Source organism: Macaca fascicularis, chromosome 6 (genome assembly GCF_037993035.2).
Source record: "Macaca fascicularis isolate 582-1 chromosome 6, T2T-MFA8v1.1".
NCBI classification, from domain to species: domain Eukaryota; kingdom Metazoa; phylum Chordata; class Mammalia; order Primates; family Cercopithecidae; genus Macaca; species Macaca fascicularis.
The window spans coordinates 94157547-94181635 of record NC_088380.1 but is presented as its reverse complement, the minus strand read 5'-3'; the positions used below and the strand labels follow the sequence as shown (position 1 = coordinate 94181635).

Genomic DNA, 24089 nt, shown 5'->3' with positions numbered 1-24089 from the left:
TGGCCAGAACTTCCAATACTATGTTGAATAGGAGTGATGAGAGAGGGCATCCTTGTCTTGTACGGTTTTCCAAGGGAATGCTTCTAGCTTTTGTCCACTCAATATGATATTGGCTGTGGGTTTATCATAAATAGCTCTTGTTATTTTGAGACATGCTCCATCAATACCTAGTTTATTGAGAGTTTTTTATATGAAGGGATGTTGAATTTAATCAAAGATTAAATTCATATTTTAGCATCTATTGAGATAATCATGTGGTTTTTGTCTTAATTCTGTTTATGTGATGGATTGTGTTTATTGATTTGCATATATTGAACCAGCCTTGCATCCCAGGGATGAAGCCAACTTGTTCATGGTAGATAAGTTTTTGGATGTGCTGCTGGATTTGTTTTTTTTTTTTTTCAATTATACTTTAAGTTCTAGGGTACATGTGCATAACATGCTGGTTTGTTACATATGTATACTTGTGCCATGCTGGTGTGCTGCACCCATCAACTCGTCAGCACCCATCATCTCGTCATTTACATCAGGTATAACTCCCAATGCAATTCTTCCCCACTCCCGCTCCCCATGATAGGCCTCGGTGTATGATGTTCCCCTTCCCGAGTCCACGTGATATCATTGTTCAGTTCCTACCTATGAGTGAAAACATGCGGTGTTTGGTTTTCTGTTCTTGCGATAGTTTGCTGAGAATGATGGTTTCCAGCTGCATCCATGTCCCTACAAAGGACACAAACTCATCCTTTTTTATAGCTGCATAGTATTCCATGGTGTATATGTGTCACATTTTCTTAATCCAGTCTGTCACTGATGGACATTTGGGTTGATTCCAAGTCTTTGCTATTGTGAATAGTGCCGCAATAAACATACGTGTGCATGTGTCTTTATAGCAGCATGATTTATAATCCTTTGGGTATATACCCAGTAATGGGATGGCTAGGTCATATGGTACTTCTAGTTCTAGATCCTTGAGGAATCGCCATACTGTTTTCCATAATGGTTGAACTAGTTTACAATCCCACCAACGGTGTAAAAGTGTTCCTATTTCTCCACATCCTCTCCAGCACCTGTTGTTTCCTGACTTTTTAATGATTGCCATTCTAACTGGTGTGAGATGGTATCTCATTGTGGTTTTGATTTGCATTTCTCTGAAGGCCAGTGATGATGAGCATTTTTTCATGTGTCTGTTGGCTATATGAATGTCTTCTTTTGAGAACTGTCTGTTCATATCCTTTGCCCACTTTTTGATGGGGTTGTTTGTTTTTTTCTTGTAAATTTGATTTAATTCTTTGTAGGTTCTGGATATTAGCCCTTTGTCAGATGAGTAGATTGCAAAAATTTTCTCCCATTCTGTAGGTTGTCTGTTCACTCTGATGGTAGTTTCTTTTGCAGTGCAGAAGCTCTTTAGTTTAATTAGATCCCATTTGTCAATTTTGGCTTTTGTTGCCATTGCTTTTGGTGTTTTACACATGAAGTCCTTGCCCATGCCTATGTCCTGAACGGTATTACCTAGGTTTTCTTCTAGGGTTTTTAGGGTATTAGGTCTAACATTTAAGTCTCTAATCCATCTTGAATTAATTTTCCTATAAGGAGTAAGGAAAGGATCCAGTTTCAGCTTTCTACTTATGGCTAGCCAATTTTCCCAGCACCATTTATTAAATAGGGAATCCTTTCCCCATTTCTTGTTTTTCTCAGGTTTGTCAAAGATCAGATGGCTGTAGATGTGTGGTATTATTTCTGAGGACTCTGTTCTGTTCCATTGGTCTATATATCTGTTTTGGTACCAGTACCATGTTTTGGTTACTGTAGCCTTGTAGTATAGTTTGAAGTCAGGTAGCGTGATGCCTCCAGCTTTGTTCTTTTGACTTAGGATTGTCTTGGAGATGCGGGCTCTTTTTTGGTTCCATATGAACTTTAAAGCAGTTTTTTCCAATTCTGTGAAGAAATTCATTGGTAGCTTGATGGAGATGGCATTGAATCTATAAATTACCTTGGACAGTATGGCCATTTTCATGATATTGATTCTTCCTATCCATGAGCATGGTATGTTCTTCCATTTGTTTGTGTCCTCTTTTATTTCACTGAGCAGTGGTTTGTAGTTCTCCTTGAAGAGGTCCTTTACATCCCTTGTAAGTTGGATTCCTAGGTATTTCATTCTCTTTGAAGCAATTGTGAATGGAAGTTCATTCATGATTTGGCTCTCTGTCTGTTACTGGTGTATAAGAATGCTTGTGATTTTTGCACATTAATTTTGTATCCTGAGACTTTGCTGAAGTTTCTTATCAGCTTAAGGAGATTTTGGGCTGAGTCAATGGGGTTTTCTAAATATACAATCATGTCATCTGCAAACAGGGACAATTTGACTTCTTCTTTTCCTAACTGAATACCCTTGATTTCTTTCTCTTGCCTGATTGCCCTAGCCAGAACTTCCAACACTATGTTGAATAGGAGTGGTGAGAGAGGGCATCCCTGTCTTGTGCCAGTTTTCAAAGGGAAGGCTTCCAGTTTTTGCCCATTTAGTATGAAATTGGCTGTGGGTTTGTCATAAATAGCTCTTATTTTTTTGAGATATGTTCCATCAATACCGAATTTATTGAGCGTTTTTAGCATGAAGGGCTGTTGAATTTGTCAAAGGCCTTTTCTGCATCTATTGAGATAATCATGTGGTTTTTGTCTTTGGTTCTGTTTATATGCTGGATTATGTTTATTGATTTGCATATGTTGAACCAGCCTTGCATCCCAGGGATGAAGCCCACTTGATCATGGTGGATAAGCTTTTTGATGTGCTGCTGGATCTGGTTTGCCAGTATTTTATTGAGGATTTTTGCATCGATGTTCATCAGGGATATTGGTCTAAAATTCTCTTTTTTTGTTGTGTCTCTGCCAGGCTTTGCTATCAGGATGATTTTGGCCTCATAAAGTGAGTTAAGGAGGATTCCCTCTTTTTCTATTGATTGGAATAGTTTCAGAAGGAATGGTACCAGCTCCTCCTTGTACCTCTGGTAGAATTCAGCTGTGAATCCATCTGGTCCTGGACTTTTTTTGGTTGGTAGGCTATTAATTATTGCCTCAATTTCAGAGCCTGCTATTGGTCTATTCAGGAATTCAGCTTCTTCCTGGTTTAGTCTTGGGAGAGTGTAAGTGTCTAGGAAATTATCCATTTCTTCTAGATTTTCTAGTTTATTTGCATAGAGGTGTTTATAGTATTCTCTGATGGTAGTTTGTATTTCTGTGGGGTCGGTGGTGATATCCCCTTTCTCATTTTTAATTGCGTCTATTTGATTCTTCTCTCTTTTCTTCTTTATTAGTCTTGCTAGCGGTCTATCAATTTTGTTGATCTTTTCAAAAAACCAACTCCTGGATTCATTAATTTTTTGGAGGGTTTTTTGTGTCTCCATCTCCTTCAGTTCTGCTCTGATCTTAGTTATTTCTTGCCTTTTGCTAGCTTTTGAATGTGTTTGCTCTTGCTTCTCTAGTTCTTTTAATTGTGATGTTAGAGTGTCCATTTTAGATCTTTCCAGCTTTCTCTTGTGGGCATTTAGTGCTATAAATTTCCCTCTACACACTGCTTTAAATGTGTCCCAGAGATTCTGATATGTTATATCTTTGTTCTCATTGGTTTCAAAGAATATCTTTATTTCTGCCTTCATTTCGTTATGTACCCAGTAGTTATTCAGGAGCAGGTTATTCAGTTTCCATGTAGTTGAGCGGTTTTGATTGAGTTTCTTATTCCTGAGTTCTAGTTTGATTGCACTGTGGTCTGAGAGATAGTTTGTTATAATTTCTATTCTTGTACATTTGCTGAGGAGTGCTTTACTTCCAATTATGTGGTCAATTTTGGAATAAGTGTGATGTGGTGCTGAGTAGAATGTATATTCTGTTGATTTGTGGTGGAGAGTTCTGTAGATGTCTATTAGGTCTGCTTGCTGCAGAGATGAGTTCAATTCCTGGATATCCTTGTTAACTTTCTGTCTCGTTGATCTGTCTAATGTTGACAGTGGGGTGTTGAAGTCTCCCATTATTATTGTATGGGAGTCTAAGTCTCTCTGTAAGTCTCTAAAGACTTGCTTTATGAATCTGGGTGCTCCTGTATTGGGTGCATATATATTTAGGAGAGTTAGCTCTTCCTGTTGAATTGATCCCTTTACCATTATGTAATGGCCTTCTTTGTCTCTTTTGATCTTTGATGGTTTAAAGTCTGTTTTATCAGAGACTAGTATTGCAACTCCTGCTTTTTTTTGTTCTCCATCTGATTGGTAGATCTTCCTCCATCCCTTTATTTTGAGCCTATGTATGTCTCTGCATGTGAGATGGGTCTCCTGAATACAGCAAACTGATGGGTCTTGACTCTTTATCCAGTTTGCCAGTCTGTGTCTTTTAATTGGACCATTTAGTCCATTTACATTTAAGGTTAAGATTGTTATGTGTGAACTTGATCCTGCCATTATGATATTAACTGGTTATTTTGCTCGTTAGTTGATGCAGTTTCTTCCTAGCCTCGATGGTCTTTACACTTTGGCATGTTTTTGCAATGGCTGGTACCAGTTGTTCCTTTCCATGTTTAGTGCTTCCTTCAGGGTCTCTTGTAAGGCAGGCCTGGTGGTGACAAAATCTCTAAGCATTTGCTTATCTGTAAAGGATTTTATTTCTCCTTCACTTATGAAACTTAGTTTGGCTGGATATGAAATTCTGGGTTTAAAATTCTTTTCTTTAAGAATGTTGAATATTGGCCCCCACTCTCTTCTGGCTTGTAGAGTTTCTGCTGAGAGATCTGCTGTTAGTCTGATGGGCTTACCTTTGTGGGTAACCCGGTCTTTCTCTCTGGCTGCCCTTAAGATTTTTTCCTTCATTTCAACTTTGGTGAATCTGGCAATTATGTGTCTTGGAGTTGCTCTTCTCGAGGAGTATCTTTGTGGCGTTCTCTGTATTTCCTGGATTTGAATGTTGGCCTGCCCTACTAGGTTGGGGAAGTTCTCCTGGATGATATCCTGAGGAGCGTTTTCCAACTTGGTTCCATTTTCCCCCTCACTTTCAGGAACCCCAATCAGACGTAGATTTGGTCTTTTTACATAATCTCATACTTCTTGCAGGCTTTGTTCATTTCTTTTTCTTCTTTTTTCTTTAGGTTTCTCTTCTCGCTTCATTTCATTCATTTGATCCTCAATCACTGATACTTTCTTCCAGTTGATCGAGTCAGTTACTGAAGCTTGTGCATTTGTCACATATTTCTCGTTTCATGGTTTTCATCTCTGTCAATTCATTTATGGCCTTCTCTGCATTAATTATTCTAGTTATCCATTCTTCCACTCTTTTTTCAAGATTTTTAGTTTCTTTGCGCTGGGTACGTGATTCCTCTCTTAGCTCTGAGAAGTTTGATGGACTGGAGCCTTCTTCTCTCATCTCGTCAAAGTCATTCTCCGTCCAGCTTTGATCCGTTGCTGGCGATGAGCTGCGTTCCTTTGCAGGGGGCGATGTGCTCTTATTTTTTGAATTTCCAGCTTTTCTGCCCTGCTTTTCCCCCATCTTTGTGGTTTTACCTTCCTCTGGTCTTTGATGATGGTGACATACTGATGGGGTTTTGCTGTGGGGGTCCTTCCTGTTTGTTAGTTTTCTTTCTAACAGTCAGGACCCTCAGCTGTAGGTCTGTTGGGGATTGCCTGAGGTCCACTCCAGACCCTGTTTGCCTGGGTATCAGCAGCAGAGGCTGCAGAAGATATAATATTTCTGAACAGCGAGTGTACCTGTCTGATTCTTGCTTTGGAAGCTTCCTCTCAGGGGTGTACTCCACCGTGTGAGGTGTGGGATGTTGGTCTGCCCCTAGTGGGGGATGTCTCCCAGTTAGGCTACTCAAGGGTCAGGGACCCACTTGATCAGGCAGTCTGTCTGTTCTCCGATCTCAACCTCCGTGTTGGGAGATCCACTGCTCTCTTCAAAGCTGTCAGACAGAGTCATTTGCGTCTGCAAAGGTTTCAGCTGCTTTGTTGTTGTTGTTGTTGTTGTTTAGCTGTGCCCTGTCCCCAGAGGTGGAGTCTACGGAGACAGACAGGACTACTTGAGCTGCTGTGAGCTCCACCCAGTTCGAGCTTCCCAGCCACTTTGTTTATCTACTTAAGCCTCAGCAATGGCGGGCGCCCCTCCCCCAGCCTCGCTGCTGCCTTGCCCTGAGATCGCAGACTGCTGTGCTAGCAATGAGGGAGGCTCCGTGGGTGTGGGACCCTCCTGGCCAGGTGTGGGATATAATCTCCTAGTGTGCCCGTTTGCTAAGATCCTTGGTAGAGCACAGTATTGGGGTGGGAGTTACCCAATTTTCCAGGTGTTGTGTGTCTCAGTTCCCCTGGCTAGGAAAAGGGATTCCCTTCCCCCTTGCGCTTCCCAGGTGAGGTGATGCCTCACCCTGCTTCAGCTCTTGCTGGTCGGGCTGCAGCAGCTGACCAGCACCGACTGTCCCGCACTCCCTAGTGAGATGAACCCAGTACCTCAGTTGCAAATGCAGAAATCACCTGTCTTCTGTGTCGCTCGCGCTGGGAGTTGGAGACTGAAGCTGTTCCTATTCGGCCATCTTCTGGATTCGGTTTTATTGAAGATTTTCTCATCGATGTTCATCAAGGATATCGGCTTGAAGTTTTCTTTTTTTGTTGTGTCCCTTCCTGGTTTAGGTATCAGGATGATGCTGGCCTCATAAAATGAGTTAGGAGGCATCCCTCCTTTTCAATTGTTTGGAATAGTTTCAGAAGGAATGGTAGCAGCTCCTCTTGAATCTCTGGTAGAATCTGGCTGTGAATCCTTCTGGTCCTGGCCTTTTTTTGGTTGGTAGGCTATTAACTGCTGCTTCAATTTCAGAACTTGTTACGGGTCTATTCAGGGATTCGACTTCTTCCTGGTTTAGTCTTAGTAGGGTGTATATGTCCTGGAATTTATCAATTTCTTCTAGATTTTCTAGTTTATTTGCATAGAATTGTTTATAGTATTCTCTGAAGGTAGTTTGTATTTCTGTGGGGTCAGTGATAATATTCCCTTTATCGTTTTTATTGTGTCTATGTGATTCTTCTCTCTTTTCTTCTTTATTAGTCTAGCTAGCAGTCTAGTTTGTTAAATTTTTCAAAAAACCAGCTCCAGGATTCATTTTTTTTTTTTTTGAGCGTTTTTTCCTATCTCTTTCTCCTTCAATTCTTCTCTGATCTTAGTTATTTCTTGTTCTGCTATCTTTTTGATTAGCTTTCTCTTGCCTCTTGAGTGCTTTTAATTGTGATATTAGGGTGTCAAATTGAGATCTCTCTAGCTTTCCGATGTGGGCATTTAGTGCTGTAAATTTCCCTCTTAACACTGCTTTAGCTGTGTCCCAGAGATTCTGGTACATTGTCTCTTTTTTCTCATTGGTTTCAAATAACTTTCATAGCTTCCTTCTAGTAACTCTCCACTTATTTTTCAAACCCTTTACCATATCAGACATTTTTAAAAAAGTTTTTGAAATGTTTTCCCCTGCTGTCCTCATTACTTATTTTTCATCTTTTTGTTCCTATGTGGGAGAGTGATTAACAAGCTTGCTATAATGTAGTAATCTTAGAATAAGAAATGTCTCCCTGGTTGAGTCAACTGTTTCTTTTTTGGCATACTTTTTTGGCTTACTTTTGGCTTACTCTCATCTTTTGCTGGATCACATTCCCAAATAACTTCCTAAGAAAAGGTGTGTGTGAGGAAAATTGTATGAGCTCTTACCTGTGTGAGTATGTCTTTATATTTAAACATTTTATTTATAGTTTACTTAAATTCTACAGATATAAACATTGAAAAGTGTTTTCCCTCAGAAATTTGAGGCATTGCTTCAGTTTTCATTCTTTAATATTCAATGTTGTTGAGAAGCAACATTCTGAATTCAAATTTCCGCGTAAGAGTACTGGAGGGAAATTTTAGCATCTCTTCCTTTTTATGATATTCTGAAATATCACTAGAACATACCATGGTATGATGATTTTCATTCATTTAATAATAATTATATTCTTTTAGTGGGGTGTTGGGAGTTAGAGACCAATCTCAAAAACTTTGGAAATTTTATTTTGTCCTTTTTTTTTTTTTTAAATGACTTCTTTCTTTCCATTTGTTCTGTTCTTTCTTTTGCCAGATGGTGAACCTCCAGTACCAGAGTGTTATATTTTATAAAATTTCTGTCAGACTTTCCATCTCACATTTTTTCTCTCTTTTTGTTTAATCTTTTGGGAGATTCATATATTTTATCTTTTAACAATTTTTTTATTTCACTTATATTTTTTAATTTGCCAGAGGTCTTTCGAATTATCATTTCTTTTTTTCATAGCACTATGTTTCTGTGTAATAGATGCAACATAATTGTTAAAGAATTTTTTAAAACGTTTACAGTTTTAATTGTCTTTGGGGTTGTATATTCTTTTTGATTCTTATTATTCTTTTTGTCTTTTTCTTGCATCTTGAATGTTTTCCTCAAGTCTGATGATTGTGTCCATATTTAAAAATAAGACCTCAAAAAGTTAAATGGGAAATCTGTGTTTTTGGATGTGGCTCATGGACTGGAAGGTATTGTTTTACAGTTATTTTGTGAAGAGCTGACACTTACGCTAGAGAAGCCCTATGGATCAGAATGTGGTCTTTCTCTAGGCTCATTCAGGTTCCTATAAAGGAAGAGCATTCATTCTCTTTCCAAGGACAGATTTCTGGTTTCTAGAGTTTTCTCTAGCACATGGCAGGTGAGTCCAGAGTTTCGGGGGCTAACTGACCTCTTTATTAGATGCATTCTCCTTGAAAACTTACTAATCTATGGTTTCATCTACATAGTTATCATTCCTCTATTTTAAGATTTTCAACAATTTTGTTAAAATTTTTTGTCTGCCAATGGCGCCTCTCCAGATTCTATTCTGGGTGCCCTGGGCAGTGTAGGTGGAATCTTTGTGGGACATTCTGTCAGTGTAATTTGGACATTGTTCTAGACTAAGTAGCACTTGTTATAGGTTCATAGCTTTTCATTTCTTTACTTTTATTTTAGTAAGGTTTTGGAAAAAGCACAAGTACATTCTTCTGTATAATCCTCATCTGCAGCTCAAACTTAAAGCTTAATTTAATACTGAATTTCTCTATTAAACTTTCCTTTCTTAACTTCTTTATCCACTCTGATAGATGTCTCCTCAAAATCTTTATTGTAATAAAATCAATTTGCTCATTATACTAATAATTCCTTAACTTTTTTCTCTATGTTATTTCTAAGATTTTCAGTCTAATCATGGCTTATACTTTGTTTGAATTTCTCCAGCACAAGTAATTATACTGGATAATTACTTGAAACTAATTGTTGATTGATTGTATTCAGGAAATGAGGGAGAAAAAAGATACACATGACTGATAGAATCCTTGGTATTTGGTAAAATGATGGTAACATTGGCAGAGATAGAGAAGTGGGGAAGGAAAGCCAGTGAGTTAATGTAGTGGATATTTGTCAGATCTTTTTATTTGTGTAGAATCCTTGGATACCCTTTCCAGTTTGAGGATATTTCTTACCTTCTTAGTCACTCTCCACGGTTGAGGGTAGTAATTCATTTTCCCAGTCTCCCTCATAGGTGTAATAGTGTCATAACTGAGCTATTACCAATCAGATGGCCCTCAGTGAGACTTCAGTCGAGAAGTGAGCAATGGGAAAAAGTAGGCACGATGATTAACTCGTTTCTGGTGAAGCTGGTGGCCAAGACACTGCCCTTCTGAGGCAGCAGTAGAACAATATCTGATGTCCTATGCTGAGTGCCCTGGGCAGTGTGGCTGTGGTTTTTGCTAGACAGTCTCTGAGTGTGGTTTGGGCATTGGTCTTGACCGAGTAGAGACACCATACCTGACTCTTAGGTCATCCTGAATAATCATTATACATTCATTCTGTAAGCATTTTTTGGTGTCTGTTTACATTTAAGAACCATGAATGACTGAATGATAAAGCAAACAAGAAAAAGAATGCATATATGAGATGAAATATAGAATAAGACAAAAGTAAATCTCATAGTTTTTTTTTGAAACATGTAAACATGTGTAAAAAATAATCCAAGAAAAACAGGTCTCTGCCAAAAAAGTAGAACCAAAAATAAGAGGACAATAGACTGGTACGTTTAACATCAACCATAGCTAAGGAAAGGAAAGGAAACATGTAGCTTCCCATTTTAAAGTACAGTGGAAATGGAAGGAACCAGAAGCACTGCTCTGATTTGGTTCTAGGGTAGACGGTGCTATAGGGCCACCCTGAGGAAAGTCTGTTCAATATCATGAGTGTAGAAAATGAGGGAACAAAGAATGGAGGGATTTTTGTTGTTGGGCTTTTCTGTTATAAATATTTTTATCTAAGCCTGAATATTTGTGAGCTCTTTGGAGACTAAGCATATTACTTCTTCCTTAAATACTTGTCAGGTTAACGTTGTTAGTACATATGTAATTGCTTATTGACATTTCTTCATTTGTTCCCCCACTTATTTGGCACTGCATAAAAGACAGTATGCTCTGAGGGAAGGTAAATGCCTGTTTTCCTCCTATCATGAGTGAGTTGGCCTAAATTAAAGCAGACAAAGAAATAGATTGTTTGGATTGGAACTTCTGTTTTACTATTGTCCAGGAAGGCTTGGTTAACCCAAAAAGAGAGAGCGAGACAAGAAAGTTTATGTACATGTATGTAGGGGAATGTGTCAGAGGAATATATTAGATGAGGCGTAGGAATGGGAGTATATGTAAGGTAAAGAAATCTGTTTAGTTTTAAACATGTTGGGATTTCATGGCTAGTGAGGTAATAAAGTGTAATTGGGACTATGAAACTGAAGCTTGGGTGGAAGTTTATGCCTAGAGACAGATGAAAATCATTTACAAAAGACAGTCAGTGAAGCTGGGAGAACTGATGCTATTTCAAAAGGAGAGAGCACAAAGGCAGAACAGAGGACCTGGTACTGAGCATTGGAGGAAACCTCTATTAAGGAGTATTGAAAGCAGATCAGCCCAGAAAAAGAATGAAATAATCAGAACAGTAGGATGAGAAGCAGAATGGTGTGTTTCCATGGAAATCATAAGAAGTTCAAGGAGATTCTTTAAAACAGTCCAATGTTATAAAACTGTGAAGATCTTCAAGCACTGTTCTTTGTATTCTAATCTGCCTATTTCATGACATATGGATGAGGCTCAATAAATGTTTGTTGAATGCATAAGTAAATAGTCTAGGAACATAAGAAATGGGAAAATAGAGTGGTTATCTTTTAAGTGAAATTGTAGTAGATTGGGATGAAGCGGACACAAGTTTAGAGATTTAAGGAGAGAATGAGAATATAGGCATAGAAACAGTTGTCTTAGACCACATTGAGAAATTTGGGTAGAGAAAGTTATGTATAAAACAAATCTTATCAGAGGAACAGAAGAATCCAATAAAGAGATTTTATAAATTCAAATAGACCTTTGAGTGACTAAGGGTCCAAAGGAAGAAGCCAGTGGACAGATAGGAATTTAAAATATTGCAAAGAAACTGTTATATAAGGAAAATATGTGTATCAAAACTTTTCTTATCTGGGAAATTATAGAAACAGCATTTAGAGATGTACTTCTTTGGATACAATGCCAGAAACATATTTCAGATCTGGTCTACTTCCAGTCATAGTAAAGTTCAGAACCTTAAACCGTTGGATTTTGCAACTTCAACAGCCTCATCCTCCTTATTTTGCAGAACAGAGCCCATGAACTAAGTTTGATATTAAAGACAAGTTTAGTTCAAGAACTGCCAAAAATGAGGTTTAGCCTAAAGTTAAAGTTACTTTCAGTTTTGTTTACTAATGGACTGAACAATGCAAAAGATATACACAAAATTCAGGGCACAAAAGAAGATGCAACTTATTGATGCTCCCTTTGCTTTTCTTAGTTGAGGTACAACCTAACAAAGTAGCCCTCATCCACAGCGTATTAACAGTGATTGAAGTTTATTTCTCTCATGGAAGAGTATATAGAGGAATGATCCAAGGCTGTCAGGAAAGCTTTATCACCTGATGTTGATCACCCAAGGTTACTAAAATTATCACTTCATAGCCAGCAACAGGGGGACAGAGAAAATTCAAGGCAAACCATCTGTATAAAGGTGATTTGGAAGTTGTACACATCCTTTCCACTCACATCCTGTGAGACCAAACTTTGTCCTATGAGTACACCTAGCTACGAGAGAGGCTGAGAAGTGTAGTCTGCAGCTGAGCATCCATTGCTGTTGCTGAATTTTTATTCTTCACAGTCCTCAATAAACATTGCTGCTCCAAAGCGTTAGTTAGGTATTTCAGATGAGAGAACTGAGGCAAAGAAAAAGACGAGCAAGGTGAATACTTCATGAAACATCAAGAAATACTGAATACATATGAGAGAGATTAGATACAAATTTACAGAGGTATCTATTTAAAACAACAATTCTATTTGGGTGGCCGTTTAAGTTTCTGCCATGCAGCATTTTCAGCCAGTTTGTGTCTGTTGTCGCTGGTCAATTAAAATTATTCAGCATCAAAATCCTAGCTCTAGGACTGAAGAAAAAAAAAACAAACAAAAAGGAACCTAAGAGGCATTCACTGATAGTCTGATTCTGAACAACTGCTTTGCCTCTGGTCTATTCATGCATATTTCAATTGGCATTAAGGTAAAGTACCAAGTGGGCTCTCTTCTACATGAAATCCTTGTTCTCAACTTGGCAGCAATCCTGGCAGCAGGTTCTAAACGGTCATTCTGGGATGGTAAATCAGCAATCCTCAGCTGATGGGTCTAACAATGAGGAGCTTGCTGGAGGCAGGTGGTGTTGTAAGGCCTAATTCTGTTGGCATTAAGTGACCATTCATATTTGCTGCAGGAGCAGTAAATTGCACTGTTTTAAAACAGGAAGTCTGAGTTAAAAGCTGTGTAAAACCATTATACTGTAGCCAGCACTCCAGGCTCTTCTAATTAGGTCATTTGGAAAAAGATGACCTTTTAGTTTCTGTGCCTCTTTGCTGGGGACACATGTTTCTAATTATCATTTGTATTTTACTTCACTAAAGCTGTTGACAAGCTGAGCTTTTTTTGTGTGCATGTATGAGTGTGTGTGTGTGTATACACACTTTGTGACGTTAATAACATTTTTGTGTTCTAGTATTCCACAAATAGAAGACGAAAACAATGTGTGCAGTAATTTTAGTGTCAGAGCAACCAAAAACTCTAAGGACTTGAATGAAGAACACGTTAAGGGACATTTCTGATATTTCTGGTGCTTTAAGCCGACTTGACTTGAACTTTGTCTGAAATCACCGTGTCAATATTTATTCTGTTTAGATCTGGCAAGTGGGTGTGTAAGACAAAATGGAGAAATGGACTTTGGTTCACACTGTTATTGGAAAAATACCTGCAGGTCCTGCTTGACATTCTGTCCAGCACCAAAACCAAAAATCTCATGATGATCTTTTAAGGCTCATTGTTCTGCATGCTGTTTTTGGAATGCTTACAAATGCAGACAAATACTACCTTCTTTTTTTTTTTTTTTTTCCTTTTTTTTTATTATTATACTTTGAGTTCTAGGGTACATGTGCATAATGTGCAGGTTTGTTACATATGTATACTTGTGCCATGTTGGTGTGCTGCAACCATCAACTCATCAGCACCCATCAACTCGTCATTTACATCAGGTATAAGTCCCAATGCAATCCCTCCCCCCTCCCCCCTCCCCATGATAGGCCCCGGTGTGTGATGTTCCCCTTCCCGAGTCCAAGTGATCTCATTGTTCAGTTCCAAAGGAAAGTCAGTGGAGAAACCAGCCTTAGGGAATGCCTCACTTCCTAGGCTATCTCCTAAAATATAGACTGTATGTTAGAACCGTAGATACTCATATTGTCCCTTTATTTCTGAGCTTCTGTTGGAATAGGTGGTTATTAGAAGGTAGTATTTGTGAGAACATGCGGTGTTTGGTTTTCTGTTCTTACAAATACTACCTTCTAATAACCACCTATTCCAACAGAAGCTCAGAAATAAAGGGACAATATGAGTATCTACGGTTCTAACATACAGTCTATATTTTAGGAGATAGCCTAGGAAGTGAGGCATTCCCTAAGGCTGGTTTCTCCACTGACTTTCCTTTCTGTTTCAGGGACAGTTTCTCAATGTGCTATCAGGTTTTTCATCTGAAATCATAAAATCACAGAGCTGGCAGGCCTTTGAGAAGACTTCTAGCTCACAGTCTGCCTTGAGGCCTTTCTGAACTCAAACTCTCCTGGAATATAATGCTCTTCTCTTAACAATCTCTCACAAGGGAAAGTTGACAAGGAATGATGGTACTATCTAAATGTTTAATAGATGAATTACTCTGGCAGTTTGAAGAAAATGTATGGAAGATGATTTGAAGTTTATTATGAAATTGCTAATAATTTATTCAACTCAATTTTCCCTTAGAAGTTCTATGGTAGGTAATGATGGTTCTCTCACAGAGCATTTCAGAGTCTGGAAGGAGCTGGCAGTCATTGTATGACAGAGGCTGGCAACATGCCAAGGTGTCCTGCAGTGAGGTTCTGAGTGGCATAGCCTGGGCCAGTTTCAAGTGAAGTTAAAAGGTAGGTGAAGAGTTTCTTGATTTGGGTACTCTCTAAAATCTGAGAGTTTTCTCCTACTTTTCTGGTGATTCTAGAACACTTGACTACTCATTTTCTTTATTCTTACACTTGGCTGGCAGCTGTTTACTTTTGAGAGATTAATCAGCAGTTAAAGTATCTGTTGCTCCTCCTGTAGAAAAGAGGGCATATGAACAGATGGGGGGTTTGAGACATGGAAGTTCCGGGAAACACTTCCTCTTATCACGCAAATAGCTAGTTAGTTTTATTCAAGATGTGGCCATGAGAATGCACCTTGCTGACCTCCCAGTATAACGACTGTAACTGACCTTAGCTGTTGCACTCTGAATCTATGGCTCCACTTACTTTGAGGCCACCCTTCCCAAGGGCTCAGCCAATTAAGGGCTCAACCAGTGACTAGGCCATGCAGGGATACTGAAGTATTTCATTCCTGGGAGACGCCAGATTCCCCTGACAGCCAACTTAACTCAGTAACTTCCCTGCTGCTTTGCAGAACCTCCGTTATGCTGTTGGGTGCTCTAGGAAGCTTCTGCCCAACCTTATTTCCCCCTATGCCACACTCAGGGTGTGGTATCTCACTGCTCTCCCAGTCTGCCCTGGCTTCCTTCACACTTTTACCTACTTCCTCTAAAGACATCCTTGAGTAGGTAATTCTTATTTCCTCAGACACAGTGAACACTAGGCTGTGGTGCTTTATAAAACTTTCTTTGAAGGCTTGCGGGTGTTATAAGAGAAAAACAGTGTGAAAAAGGAAAACTTACAGCTGGATGAAATCCCACCAATTCCAGATGCCATCTGCCATGCTCAACATGGGGAGCACCATTTTGACTGGCTTTATTTAGCCTCTTGCCTACTGCGACATTGCTGAGCGTTATTTTATCTCCCTCCTTAGAAGAGAATTCCCTCAAATGAGTCCTTCCTGGAAATCTGGGACACTTCTTGACTCTTTCTTCCTTTCTCACTCAACTAATTTAATAGGAAGTTAACATCATACCAGTCTCTGCAGAGACGCTGTTCACAAAACCATCAGCAGGGCTTAGAGTCTGAAATTATCTATTTCAGAATAAGATTTTGACTTTTCTTTTGCATAAGTCAAAGGATTATTAAAGTGATTTCCCTCAAACAAGAAGCAATCTGGCATTTGCTTTTTGGACAGGGTCTCCCTCTGTCGTCCAGGCTGAAGTGCAGTGGCATGATCTCGGCTTACTGCAGCCTTGACCTCGTAGGATTAAGCAAGTCTCCCACCTCAGCCTCCACGAGGTGCGCACCATCACACATGACTAATTATTTTTAATTTTTTGTAGAGACAAGGGTTTCACCATCTTTTCCAGGCTGAACTCAAACTCTTGGGCTCAAGTGATCCTCCTGCCTTGGCCTCCAAAAGCTCTGATTACAGGTGTGAGCCACTGCACCTGGCCAAGCATTCTTGGCTTGAAATGTTGTATTGCTTTTACTTCTGGGACAGAGTTTCTCAAACTTGACACTACTAACATTTTGGACCTAGTAATTCTTTGTTGTAGGAGATTGTCCTGCTTATTGTAGGATGTTTACCAGCATGCCAGTACTACCACTCCAGTCAAGACAGCCCAAAATGTCTTCAGACCTTGGCAAATGTCCCCTGGGGGCAGATTCACCCTTGGTTGAGAACTGCTGCCATAGAGCAATAGGCACAAACTGAAGGCAACTTTTAAAATAGCATTTTGCCTCTATAGGGATGAACAGCTGAATTGCACGTTTTAATGGTATTGTTAACCAAAAAGATAAAGTCCAAGGAAGATTGTGTGTGTGTGTGTGCAGCAATCTACCTCTATTAATGTCAGGAAAAGTGAACTTATTTACCATTTGAATAATATTGTTGACTAATGAGGAAAAAAACACTGAAAACTCCACACTTTACTAAACATGCCACTCTGCTAAAACATTTAAATGTGTATAGCACTATATATTATCTCCAAAGGTAACAGAAATCTCCTGTTTTTATCTTTACTTTTATTTATGGTAAGGCATTTGCTTATATGCTATAAACACTTGGCTTTTCAACATTTCATTCCCTGGGTGTGTCTAGGATGTCTGTGACATCTTTGTGATGCAGGCTATTTACCTGGAGGGTAGCTTATACCTGTGGGGCTGAGGGCAGAGTCTGTAGCTGACAGTAGCTGGGTGTTGATTTCCTCTGGTTATGCATGACACATTACTTCTGTCTGATTCTTTGTACAATTCCCACCCCCTGGCCCTGGCTGATGTTTCAGCCTTGCTGGTGAAGCAGTCTGTTTGCTAGAGTGGCTAATCGTGATTATCTCAGTTTTGGCCTTCATTTGAGTATGACTACAAGAGGCACACAATTTGAGGGGTGACTCTTGCGGTAGATAGGTGGAGATGAAGCTCTCTGTACCTTCTATGCTCATTGTAGATTAGATGCAGAACATTTCTAAAAGTTGATGATCTAAGAATTGGGAAAGATCTTAGTTGCCATGTGGGTCTCTCCTGAAGAATTTCATTCTTTGGTTTGTACATGTACCCTCCACTGTATGACATTTTGATCAAATGGAAGATCCAAGACATACACAATGAAGCAATTGCATGATGATGTAAAATAGAATAAGGCTAAACATCAGAATAAATGGCAAGCACAGCAATTGCTGTCAGAATTCACAGAAGTGAGTTATTGTTGAGGATAAATTTGATATGGGAAATGTTCCAGGAGTCTTTGGGAATTGGGTTAGGCTTTGAAGGTTGGACAGGATTTACATTGACAGACAGAAAAAATTTGTGCATCACAGACACCGGGTACATGTGTGTTTAAATAGTGTGAGCAAAACCTCGGAGATAGAGCCAGCTTGGAAAGTTGCTAGGGAGGTGTACTTGACGGGGATGGAGGACTTTAGGGAGAGGATGGGGACAAATTTGGACAGGTAGAATGGGAACCATCCTGGGGCATTTATTTTGAGAGCTTTTGGAAATTTCTAACAAAGTTTTCTTCTGTATCTGCAATAATAGCATAACCGACAAAATCTGATGTAGGGTGGTACTCACTGTTCTCAAAACAAGTTTCACCAAAAGAGCATTGCAGGAAAAAAATCTGTTTACTGAGAGCAAGGAAACCAAAGTGTATTTGTGAGAGCTATGTCCTCTAAAACTGAGCAGGGACTTTTGCAAAAATAAAAGTAGTTCTTTTTTGTGAGTGATGTGCATAAAAAATAAGTTAGTAAGAAACCTGAGTTAATGCTTGTGGACATTGAATGGCATGGACTTTACATGGCTCAGAGCATCTCACAGTGGTGAGCAATTGATAATGTCTGTATCAGAAACTGGCCACACTTACAAGAGGTAGGACTCGACTATTGACTTTTACAAACTATTGATCTTAAATTATCGTAGGCTGATTTTATAGATACAAAGAATGTTGGCAAGGGTGCTTCTAGAGTTTCAGATTATCTTAACTATATATAATTAGCTCGGAAAGACTGTGAGTGAGGGTGGGTTATGATTTTTAAGTCCTTTTCTTTTTTTAAAAAATCTGGTTGCTTTTCATCTGCTTTGAATTCTCCCACTTGAAAATTTAGGTTCATAAAATTCCAAAAGAGACTGAAAAAGCTAAGTTCCAATTAAAAAAAGAAAACATAAATGTTACTTCCAAACTTTACCTAAGATATTGCTTTTAAGAATGATCTGGCACTAAACTGACTGCAGAAGGTTATTTATTCAAACCCTGCCTTGTTCCAAAGATAGCTATTAAGGGATTGTTCATCACTGGGGAACCTTCTCAGAGACACACACACACACACACACACACACACACACACATATACACATACACACACACACACAAACACACACACACATACACACACTTTTTTTTTCTCCAATAGCTCATTATATTTAATGACCCCCAACATGGAGATAATTGATTAGATTATAAAGATTGAAAGTTGGAAAATTTGAGGGGAAAGGCAAACTTTGTCTATTTTTTATCTTTCTATGGTGAGAAGTTGGGAAAGAAAGGAAGGCAGAATATTTGTTACATCTCTGTGAACAGTGATGATTTGGTAGTGAGGTCAACTACCTCACTGGCACCATCCTAAGTCAGCAGTGAAGGGGCAATGGCTGGTTCTCACGTGAGGATGACTGTCCCCCTTGTGTTGCTGAGAATAGTAGAAGAATCATTACTGCACATGCTTAGGTGTGTGTGGCCAAAAGAACACTGGCCTTGGATCCACCAACCTGGGTTGCATTTCCTAGCTGTGTGACCTTGGATGAGTCATATAAATTGTCTGTGCCTCAGTTTCTCTTCTGTTCACTGAGGCTGCTTCTCTCAGAGGTCCCTTCTTTACTGGAACACCTTATTTTATCCACTAAATCCGTGCTTCTGAAATTCTCTGAAATCTCCTGTTTCATCTTAAAAACTAATAAAATTTTTGTACTCATTTGTGTATGTTTGAATATAAAAATAACATTTTAAATTAACAGTGAGTCCAGTGGATGCTCTGGTAATATGTGCCTCCCCTATCCCATGGCAGGGGATTACCCTGGCATAGAACAGTGTAACCCTGAAGGCACTTCAGTTTGAGAAGCAGGGGATTAAACATGGTGAGGTAATCACTGATTTTATTGATCAGGATAGGATGGGTTAAACTGTGATAAGAAATAATTCCAAGAGATCAGTGGCTTAAAATAACAAAGGCTTGTTTCTTCTTCATATTAAATCGCCCCTACTGTTCATTTGGAGAGCTTGGTTTCTTTCACTCAGGACCTTTGCAGAGCGAGTCTCTTTCTCTGTTTTCGTTGTGATCTGTGATGAGCAAGGTAGGACAATGGACACGCAGTGGCTCATTCTCTGGCTCTTAGGTCACTCACATTTCATTGGTTAAAACAAGTCAAGGCTATCCCGAATAGGAGAATGCAATTCTATAAAGTTCCAGAAGATGGAGAGCCAGAAAAATTTGGTGAACAGGACTAATAACTACCACATCAGCTGAGGTCAAGAATAGGGCAGAAAGAGGTGCCCAGAACACAGCGTTGTTTTGGAGGTGTCATCTGAAGATGATCAACTACCCCTGAGTCTCTTCACAAAGGGAACACACGCAATGAACTCATGGCTAACTTGTGTTTCCCTTTACTATTCACACACACTTTGTGTCACAATATCTTTCTCAGAAACAGTATGGGATTCTGGATTACATTAGAATCACATTCTAGTCCTGCTTCCCTGAGATCACTTCTGGAAACTAGCTTGATTGGAGTTCTGGATTTTTTAGAACCCTTTGGCTGCACATCACAGTTTCCTGCTTGGCTTTCTCTCACACCTGGTGAAGCACAGCTATTGTCTCTAAGTTCCACTGGTTTACAAAGCTGCCTTATCTTCAAGTTCTTAGGAGGTGCTTTATTATCAATCAAAGAGGACAGCCCCCTTCTTTTGATGCTAATGCTGTTATCAGGAAGGAGACCAAGGTAGCTGTACAGGAGAGAGAGACCCTGAAAACACACACAACTGCTTTAGGGGCTCGCTCTAGCCAGTTTGCCTGGGATCTTTTCAGTTGCCCTGGGTCTCTGACTCTGCTTTTGTTATAGTCAAGTGCTGTAACAGTTTTGTACTTCTTCCCTCCATCTGCAGCATATCTGGTGACCATTAGGGAGCATTTTCTGCATTTAGCTTTTGTAACAGAGTGCCAGGCACTACAGAAAATCTGAGGTAAACTAAATTATTTCTATTTTTTTGAGGCTTCTGGAGTATTAAAATAAGTAATACCAAAAGAGCATCATAGAAACTGATGAATTTTAAGTTGTTGGATGATATGCTTCTTTTAAAAACTCTTGCCAGTATGTCTATGAAAATTGAGGTATAACCTTATTTGGAGATATCATCAAAAATCTAAATTTGAGGCCTGTTTTAAATACGAGGTTTATGCCAAGTGGTCCTCTTGGGTCCCCTTTCCCCACTCTTCCTGTGATAGGTCCTGAAAGTAAGTGAAATACATTCTCTTTGCCCTTGAGACACTCAAAATCAATTTGGAGAGTCAGTATTAAAAATATAATACAGAGGCTAATACAGGTAAGTATATAATAAAGTGCTAAGTTGGCAGCAGATACTACATGTATTTTTAAGAGCTCCGAGAAAGGAGGGATTACTGTGGCTAGTGGAGTCAGGAGTAGTTTTGTGGAAGAGATGGGGGCATTGATATAGGACAAAAGGATTTTAGGAACAATACCACCGACAAAAGATATTGACTTCCTTCTATCAATTTACATTCAAATAAAACTGGCTCTGCTTTATGAGTTTCCACTTGTTGGTCTAGTCTCCATTCTCAGCCTGGGTCAGAACTTTTCTGAATCTTATATAATTTAAGCCCTGTGTTGCTAATCTTTTGAATTAAGTTAATATGTGAGCCACTAGCCACCAGGGTTGCAGGTTTGAGAGAAAACAATGAACTCTCCTCCCCCTTCCCTTTGAGGCCAGGAGGGAGCTAATAGCTTTCCTTGACGGGCATGCAGAACCAGGAGGGGGATGAGCAGCATGGATGCTGAGTTGATGCAGGCAAGCCCTCTGGAAGGGCTTCTAAAGCTGCCCTGTCTTTGAAGTGAGTGAGAATACCTCACGTGGAGCTATCCTGAGGATTGACAGGACCAGACCCACAAAATTTTCTAGCTGTAGTGGGGCCGTGAGTATCCCCTACAGCTTCTCCTTTGGACAGCAGAAGGCTTGAGAGCACACCCCATGGAGCCACCAAGTCTGCAAGAGCAGTGGGGAGCAGTTACCACCAATTGAATTCTGCTCCCTGCTGCGGTGCTGAGTGGAGGGGGCTTCTCATCAGACGTAACTTTCTTTCCTTCTAAGAAGATATATATATATATATGTAGTTTTTCCTCTTAAAACCAAAGTTGGAATATTTACTTGAAAATGAATTCCTAGACTCTGGTTTTAGTTAAAAATTTCCATAGGGAACAATAGAACTATAGTACATTTCTAATTTAAAACTTTGCATTGTTGATGAAGTTTTGAAAATAACAGAAGTAGGCAACCCAAACATCTGTTACTTTAATTTTTTTTTTCCTCCCTCAACTTGTAGCAAACTTGTGGCACTAGTCTTGGAATGTGGGCACTGTCTCTGATCAGTATTTTAGGGAGTTTTGGAATGCACAAGAAAATATAGATAAGATTCTTTGCTTAAAATTTATAATGCGTTGCAGATTGCACTGTGGGTTTCTGAAGCAACGAAAAGTCATGGTGGGTTTTAAAGCAGTTTTAGAGGAATAGCTCAGATCTTTGATGCAAGGCATTTAAATTAATGCTAGTCACAACATAAAGCTCAAGTTCAAAATTTATGTCTCCCTCTGATTACCACACATCAAACTACTTGAAATGGAGATGAAATTGTATTTCTCTGGGGGAAACATGGTGCTATTTTGATGATCAAATGTATTAGGAACAGAGGTTCTTGTTAGCCATGTTGTGTGTGGTGTGGGGAAGTTTCAGGCAACTTGGCGCTGGACCAGTGGGGGGAGGTTGAGCAGGGTGGCCAATACAATTAGACTCTCTGGTGAGGAAGAGGGGGCACCAAACTCTTAGTTCTCATTGAGCTGGGTTACAGAATGCACTAGCTGCCTGTGGCATGGCTTCTGGGTCACTGGGAATGGGTGGCTCACTCTGTGTAGGTCAAGGAAATCTGCAGCGTCACAGCTTATCTTTCTAGAGGAAGCATTGGTCAAGGATTTACATTCTGGAACAAATCCTTGTATTTCACCGTTATTATTTTTGTTATTATTTTCTGGCAAATGAATGTGTCATTGAGATGATCATTACGTAACCAAAGTACTATTGCAATATAACCTGCCAAGAAGTTATCATTCTGCTCAAAATATTAAAGGTCTTTTGCTTCCCCTTTTAAAATGTCCTTCTGACCCCACCCCCCTGCACTGGGCAGGCTGCAGCCTGGCAGGTATGGGGCTGGGAGGCCACACCGAGATGGTAGTGTTCTTTGATCATCTGCCATGAGGTACTGGGCAGATCTAGTTGGGAATGAAAGATGACCAGGTAAGCTGGCTTGGTCTGGCACTATTTCTAAAGTAGAAGCTATAGAGGTATTGGTGTTCGCAGTTAGATGGCTCCTGCCAAGATACTTTCTGTGCTGACTAGGTTCACCTCTTTTCAGGGCTCTGTCTCTTGGGCAGACCTTTAGGTCTTAAGCAGACAAGTCTGCTTGGCTCCTTCAGCTTCACAATGAGCCCTGTTTTTTCACAGTGAGACATTTTCTCTTGTTGAAGTGAGTGTTGATCTTCCTGGGAAGAGCAATGGAGGGAATGTGGGTTCTAATAGTTTCTGGACATTCTTTCCACTTCAAAAAAAATGAACTTTTTTTTGCTGAATTCCTAGGGCTTGGAGTTTTTTCCTATGTACTTCTCTAATGAAATAATAAGCTTCCAACAGGTGTGTGTTATATTTCTAAGCCAGAATTAAAACCCAGGTATCTATTAGTTTGGAAATCTTGGGTCTGGCTATTATAATTACTAATCTATTTTTATCTCTGCATAAATCTGTTTAATATTCTATCATGTTGAATTTTTCTCAATGGTAATCTTATGATGGCTGCAGCCACCTGTTAACTTCAACAAGCATGCTGGCCTGGAGACTACATAATGGTGTATCGGTTATGATAAGAGCATCCTTTTCCCTAGTGTCACTAGGTAAGTTGCTACCTACCTGAGAAGCATCTTATATATAGATTACTAATTTAGTTCCTTATTTCTGGCTATGAACGGCAATTGATATATTGGCTTGCCAGAGATTAAGGAGAAAAGTTAAATGGCCAGCCTCTACTTTTTCTTACTTTAGAAGTGAAAACGGTGGTCATTACTATTATTAATTACAACCAAAACAACCACAAATTTTAAGCAGTCTTCCCGACAACTTAAGGAGTATTTTTAAATAATCAATTTTACTTTAAAATGTTGAATTAAAAAGTTTACAGAAGAATTTCCAATTTTAATTATTGCTCTCAAACAGTTTATCTTTTCTGCCTTTTCCTCCATGTCCTCTCCTAAGAGCAGGTGCCTCTCCATCACTGCCCGTCAATGACATTTCTGATGCTCCAGAAGGATACCCTTGAGGTCATCCTGTCCTCACCTCTAATATTCATTATGATCTCTAACATCACTATATACAACATTTGTGTGTATATAGGATAATTTCTGGTGCCTTCATGTGGTTGGGGGTTTCTTCACATGAATATTTGCTCTTTCTCCTTAGGCCTTCCTCTTGGCTTTGCTTTTGCAGATATATTCACACATACGATTATACTCATGTAAAATATACATGCCTATATTTAGACAATGTGTACAAATTAATGTACACGACTCTCAGTAAAATTGTGTTGAATCAGTTAATAAACATACACACACACGTGCTTGTGTGTAGGGGGTGGTTTGTTTGGTCTGTACTCTATAGATGCAGGCACTGAGAATAATTTTCTTTTGTCCCTGAAGATTTTACTGTATAGC

At 39.4% G+C, this 24089-nt stretch overlaps 1 long non-coding RNA gene across 5 annotated transcripts in view; it reads left to right on the top strand.

Annotated features, from left to right (window-relative positions):
- The window catches only part of LOC102140147 (uncharacterized), a 98128-nt gene that overhangs the window by 66779 nt on the left and 7260 nt on the right, over positions 1-24089 (top strand). The window contains exon 1 of one of the 5 annotated variants that reach the window (XR_012414565.1): positions 7606-7720. The exons of 2 other annotated variants lie outside the window; for them this stretch is intronic. This is a non-coding gene — a long non-coding RNA (uncharacterized lncRNA). Of the gene's footprint in view, positions 1-7605; positions 7721-8578; positions 8718-14443; positions 14580-24089 lie in introns of those variants that run through there. 2 more of the 5 variants (XR_012414567.1, XR_012414566.1) reach the window with 2 other exon arrangements.